The sequence below is a fragment of the Dermacentor silvarum genome, chromosome 3, assembly GCF_013339745.2.
Source record: "Dermacentor silvarum isolate Dsil-2018 chromosome 3, BIME_Dsil_1.4, whole genome shotgun sequence".
NCBI classification, from domain to species: Eukaryota; Metazoa; Arthropoda; class Arachnida; order Ixodida; family Ixodidae; genus Dermacentor; species Dermacentor silvarum.
The window spans coordinates 15,787,108-15,794,261 of NC_051156.1; positions in this window are offsets into that span (position 1 = coordinate 15,787,108).

Here is a 7,154-nt window from a genome sequence, read left to right on the forward strand (position 1 = left end):
CCTTTGCGCCCGGTCGCAAGATAGGCATTTGGTGCCGCAGCTGAACGTCGCCTCCCCTCCCTCCCTCCCTCCTATCCCCCCACGGCCTTTGGCGCCACGGAAGACGTCGCGTTTGCTCTCCGCCGTGCGTTCGCTCCCCGTGAAAGCGCGCGTCCTCTCGCCCCCTTTCACTCGCACATACAGCATACGGCGCGCGGCGACGATTTCATCGCCGTTGACTTCATACGGAACCTCACGGCGACGGCGACACCGACGGCGAAGCCGACAGCGGAAATCTGCTTTGAGTGTCCATATAATTTCTATCGCAATAAAATTAAACATTTAAAATGGTTCAAAAATCTGACGGGCACGGCTATCTTGAGCGCAAAAAAATGTATCACCTTTACACACTAGCTAAATGAAACTTCGAATTTCAAGGTAAAGAAGTTTAGTACTGTGAGACTATTTTCAATGTTCCCAGTGTGAAATGTAAAAATCCATCCGCAAATCATGGTGAACATTAAATTACTTTTATGTGTATTGTTTTGGTTGAATGCATATAATTCACTTTCTAAAAATTTGCTTAAGTAAGATAGCTTAACCTTCAATTGGCCTTAGTTCTGTTTTTGCTGAATGGTTTCTGCGCTGCACTAACCCATATGACTCAAGAAAGCAGTGTCGCTAGCAGTGTTGTCCCAGAGTAGCGTGAAGTCAATGTAGTGTGTATCTTTTTTCATTTTATTGCGCCGTAGCATGGGCGTGTCCATATTGGATCACGTGAGCGCGCCGGAATGAGTGGCCTCGGGCACGGTGGTACAATGGGGAACCAGCGCTGGAGTTTCGAGCTAGGGAGCCTACATGACAGCGCTTGCATGTAGGCTCCCTATTTCGAGCTGACACACAGCGCCCCTAGCGGACATCGCGCGCATTGTTCAGTCATACAAACAGAAGAAAATCCCCAGTGGCTGTATACGGTGGGCGACATGCAAAACCCGTGAAAAAAAGTTTGAAGGCCGTCGTTATCCCTGCGTGGTTAATTGCCACAACTAGAAAAGCCCTAATATAGCCCTATTATTCTATTATTTTTCGTGAAAACTACGATCATGGGCGACGGCGACGTTGGATTCAGGCAGGCGCGATCGCACGCCGTTTAATATTCAGCTATTTGTACAGCTTCTCCGGCATAATATCCCTGTGCATTTGATATCATTGAAAGCGAAAATGACAATGCTTCTAGTACAAAAATGTATACATGTCCTTATAGTGGAAGATCGCATATATACAGCCGGCATTTTTTCGGGGACGCTAGGAGTAATATTTGTGCTAGCCGGCGTGTAAATTCCCACTGGGTTTCCAGCGGTGCACGGTGCCTTGTGACAAAATGAAAAGGCAGAAAATGAGAATGGCTAAGGATACACTCTCACAGCGAACATATACGGTGAACACTTCGCGTTTAATGCAAAAACAGCGCATCGACGCTGCGCCGGCGCGACGCCGCTACCGGCGACACAAACATTAGTTATGCAGCTTCGATTCCAGGCAAAATGATGTCCGCTAGAGTAAAGTGACGCGTATATATTGTTCATTTTATTTTTCTTAAACATGTCCATGATAAAACGCTTAAACGAGAGTTGCGATACAAGTCAAGTTCAGCTGCAGTGCATAGATATACCGACGGTGCACTGAGAACCGGCTCGGCCATGCTCATGCTCACATGCATATATCAGCATCTTTTCTTCGTGCGAAATTATTGCGTGGAGAGGGTAAAGCGGCAACAATGGTACCAAAACATATTGCTACTTGGGAGCGTCGGTGGTTCGTTCTGAAGCGCCGTCAGCTACAGACCTGAAACCCTGAACCGTCGTTGTCAGGTATCGTTTTCTCAACCGAGAAAACAATTTACTGTATGCAGTCCTCGCCCTTCTCGAGTTATTTCAGGCGGATTCAGTAGGCGGATTCGTCGTGATGCCTCGTAGGATATACCAGGACAGGGAAAATGCGGCAATTCGGAACAACTTCAAGGAACTGTAAGGAGTGCCTCCTGCGAGGGTAAAAACAAAGGCTGTTCAGCTATGCAAGAATGCCGGACTCGCTGGGTTGGCATCCCCAGTAAAGGCCTGCAAGGGAACCAGCCTTTAGGTGTTCTTCAGCGCCCAAGACCCACAAAGATTAGTGCCCGTTTAGGGCTATTGCTTCGGAGCGTGGAACTTGGCAAAAAACAAGTGGGTCTGTTCCTGCAAAAGTTATTGTGCTTCCTAGAAGTCGAAGACTCCTTCCTCATAAAGACTCCAGGTACCCTCTCTACCTTTCTTCGGGATGATTGTCCAATGGGTGCGCGTGCCTTTTCCGTGAACATCAAGTACTTATATTACTCTTTACCTCAAGAGGTTGTCTGTGCGGAAGTTGGCAACTGCATTGACAAGTTCGGTGTAACTAGGTTTCAGAATGCATGTGGGATTAGTGTTGACGGGTCTTTAGAGCTTCTAAATTTTATATGCAATCCACTTTCGTCAGTATGGAAGATAAAATATTTATACAAAGAAAAGGCGTGTGCATCGGTTCATGCATCGCCCTGTTTCTAAGTGACATTTTACTAGCCAGCTGTGACCGTAATCTTGCAAGGAAGCTCAGGAACGAACACAGTAAAGGTGATATGTGTTACGTAGACGACTTTTTAATATTTTACAGAGCTAAACCTGCTGACACTCAGCCTGCTGCTGCCATAATTTTTGACGCATTTCGCACTGAATTAAGTTCTTTTGAATTGAACACGGAGAATCCGTCAGACAACAGATTACGCTTCTTAGACTTGGAACTCTTGTTTGTTGGGGCTATGCTCCAGAAAACCATGTTTGTTGGGGCTATGCTCCTGGGTCGCGCAAGGGTCTCCTTCCCTTTTCCTCTGCACACTCCAAGATTGTGAAGCGGGGCATTGCGAAAGCTTGTATGAAGGCGGCACTTGTCTTGTTACCACCAAGTACAGGCTAGTTTTGAATCGCAAGTATCGCGGTTGAAGCTTGCGGGATTCCCTGAAATGATATTACCCAGCATCGCCGAAAGCCTCGTAACGGGGGTTAAAAAATAAGCTGCCGACAGCGGCCCAGCATGAGGTCGACTCGCGACAAACGGCTGCGGTTATTCCTTATGTACAGTCATGAGCAAAAGTATAGGGACCAGAGGTTGCGCGAAAAAGCCGATTTCTCCTCTGCCTATGAACGCAACTCGAAATTGAGCACTGCAGTCTAAACTTGGCGTTGCGAACTTTTCAGTGTACTCATTAATTCCAGTTTATGCTTGTTAACTACGAATAAATTCCATTTTCCCGGCGACCCTGTGGTCCGTATACTTTTGCTCACGACTGTACATAAGGTTGCCCATAACCTCAAAAAAGTGGTCAGCAGAACAGGTGTTCTGTTGCTGTTCACAGCCCGAAACAAGCTAGGTAGCATGTGTCGACAGGTCATTTGTGAGACTAAGGCCACAATAAGTCGCAAGAAGCATAGGAACCTTTTAAGAAAAGAAATGTTGTGAATCCGTTGTTTACAAGATCCCCCTGTCTTGTGGGCGTTTCTATATTGGGCACACTGGCTGGTGCGTTAATGTACGCATGGGTGAGCATGCGAACAAAGTTGAAAAGAAGGCCACTGATTGTCAACTGTCACTACATTGCATTGAATGCGGCTGCGAGCCGTATTTCGAAAATCTGATTTTCTTATCAAAGTACCGGGATGAACGTGTTCGTCTTGTGTCAGAGGCCTATCACATCCACAGTAATGGAGAGGCATGTGTAAGCCTACCCTCCATTTCCCTTCTTTCGAAGGAGATATCGTACCTGAGTTGCTAGTTTGAAGTTAGATCCTGCGCATGCTCCTTGTGATAGTGGCTGTCTACTTATGCACGACGACTGAAGCAATAAACACACATGGTTGTTAGTCAGCGCCCATGTATGTGCTCTCCCTTCGTCCTGTTGTTCAGCGCTATTTCGTCTTCTCGTAATCATGAATCAATCAGCCCAAATGCATGCCGTTCTACGATGCCATGACCTCGTCGTCGTCGTCAAGTGTGACGTCACGAATCTGGTCGACACAATGCTGCGTGTTATACACACATGGGTTCCGATCTTGCCAACAAGAGGAGCGATGACTCTGCAGGAAGCCCGACAACTTGTGAAGGAAGAGGGGGGGGGGGGGGGGGGGTCGAATGAAGTCAACTATGGGGCGCATTGGCACAGCAGGCTTATGGACTTTTGGAAGGCCATACAGAGCAGGGGCCGAGCCATTGTAGTTGAGCGACTTTTTTTCCGGGGGAACGAACTGGAAGATGTCGCTGAGCAGCTTTTGAAGTTCTTTTTATATACGGGACGTAAGATCTCGAGCAAGGCGGACATATGTCGTAACGTCTTCCACAAGTACCAGAATCTTCTTTGTGTAGTCGCTGCTGTCCAGAAGCACGTTGGTATTGCCCTTATCAACAGGAAGGACGACAAGCTCGGGATTGTCGCAAAGTCTCCTGACGGCCGTGTGTTCTTTAATTAAGAACGGGGAAGGTACCTTTCGGGACTCTGTAGTTTCGAAAGGATGCTTATAGCCTGCGTCCGAACTTCCTCGCGTAGGAGGGAATCAACCTGGTTAATGATGCCTTCCACAACGCAGATAACTTCCATGGCCTCAGGCTTGATCCAATTATTAAAATTAAGCCTGATACTAAGGATAATGATCCCGCTCTTGTCTGGTTTGTAGGATAAAATGTTGTACACGGTTGCACCAGGAACATTCCGATGCGTGGACTCACCAGGAGGCATCAGTCGCTCCACCTTTCTATGATATGAGTGCTTGTCTTGGATAGTATGGAGGTCAGAAAATTCGCATGCAACTGGATGCGCACGAATTCATCGGGGCAGTGGTACCGAAGCCGCCGGCGCGCGAAGAAAGCGTCGTTTTCGAGGCTCCGACGTTTTTACTTGCATTCCAGGATACGTGCTTGCATAAGTTGGCATTCGGCTTTCGAGACGCAACACTGTAGCCGAACGTGGTGAGCACAGGTCTCTGATTCGTCTGAAAGAGGAGCAAAGTATGTAAAAGAAATGCTGAGAACATATTCAAAGTCAAATAACACTAACATAAAACACAATAAGCAATGTGATTAGAATATTGACAGTCAAGTACAAAACACATGAAAATGTACCTTGCTTGGATTCGTGCACTTGCTGCAGCACCTTTACAGGAGAGCCCTTTTTTCCTCCTGTTGACAAAATTTCAGCTTTGCATACGAGTGATGTTCATTGCCAGCGGCCAGGATGAAAAGGTACTCGTTGATTACTGAAAGAAAATAGCAGTGACCTCAGTTTGACAGGACTAGTAATCACTACTGGCATCACAAGAAGCATCAGCTTCTTGAGATGCCAGTGGGAATGAAATTGTACTAAATGACACTGCCGAACTCGAATGCTTGTGTATCCAACTCTTTTTGTAGGCAGACGTTTATTCTCTACGCTTTATACAGGCCTCCCGACGCCGCTCCAGAATTTCTAGCCAAACTACAGGTTCACATGCACCAGCATAAAAACAAGAAAATAATTTTGGCTGGCGATTTTAATCTCCCTTGGTAATAATTGGAATCGGCTTGATGCCGGAAATGACGCAAATGTTATCTTCGACATAATGTTAGAGCACGATATTATCGAAGTCGTAAATCAGCCGACTCGGGTACATGGCTCTTGCAGTTCTGTTTTATATTTAATGTTTCTTCCCCACTGTATTGTTGATTACACTGTACATATAGAACACGGGCTATCAAGATCACAAACTAGTCAATGTTTCTATGCCAATTTCTTGCCACATAGTGCAAAAAGAAACTGCTGTACATTACTACAAAGATTACTCACGTGCGGATGATGCGTCAATTATTGATCACTTGGAGGCATGTCTTACCGATTTTGATAGCGTTGATGTTGGTGCTTTATGAGAACGTTTTAAGAGCATGTGCCGGTATTGCCTTGATAAGTTTGTCCCGAACAAACGAAAGAAAGTACACAAGGAAACGCCTTGGATGACGCGAGACATCATCCATTTAAAACGCAAAGTGAAAAGATTAAAAAAAGAACCGCGCACCACTTAGCGTCATAGGACAATCCAACGGAAGCCTTGCAAGTGCATTGCATCGTTCAAAGGAACATTATTTCAGTACAACGCTACCAAGCTTTATTAAAACCAACCCAACTAAATTTTGGAACTACTTGAGTGAGAAAAAGAAACCAGTTTCCCAGATTTCTGCTAAGGGCGTTATTATTAACGAACAAAGAGGCATTGCCGAACGATTCAATTTATACTTCAACAGCGTATTTTCTGCTGCAACTGATGGCCTTCCCACTGCCGCAGACACTGCAATTGCAAATTTTTCAAATATTATTAGTTACCTTGGAGTGCTCTCAATGCTACTTAACTTGAAAACTAAGACTTCTTCTGGACCCGATAACATACCAAATGTTTTTCTTCGCCGATATGCCGAACCTCTCGCAAAGTACCTTGTCATCATATTTCATGCTTCCTTGTCCTGTTCAAGTTTACCGAAGGACTGGAGGACAGCCTGTGTGGTGCCGATAAAAAAAAAAAGGCGACCGACTACTTTTAGAAAACTATCGCCCGATCTCACTAACGTCAAGTTGCTGTAAACTAATTGAGCATATCATTGCAAAAGCCCTCCGGGAGTTTCTTGCGGAGAACCAAATTCTAATCAACTTTCAACATGGTTTCAGGAAGGGATATTCTACAGTAACACAACTAGTCACAGTCATTCACATTTTGTTTCTTCCATTGAAAATAAGAACCAGATTGATTTAATTTTTCTGGATTTTAGTGAAGCCTTCAATAAGGTACCTTATTCCAAACTAACATTTAAGCTAAAAACTATGGCATACCAGAACTACTTGTTTCTTGGATCGCTGAATACTTAAGCAATCGCGAACAGTTCGTGGATGTAGGTGGGCATCACTCGGCCTGTCTAATAGTGACATCTGGGGTACCACAGGGAAGTGTATTGGGCCCTTTGTTGTTCCTCCTGTACGTGAATGACATTGTTGATTTTGTAAAGCCGAATGCTCAAATATTGCAGATGATTGTGTCTTGTTTAAAGAAATTACCCACACTAGTGACCAAGATGATCTGAATGATAGCCTC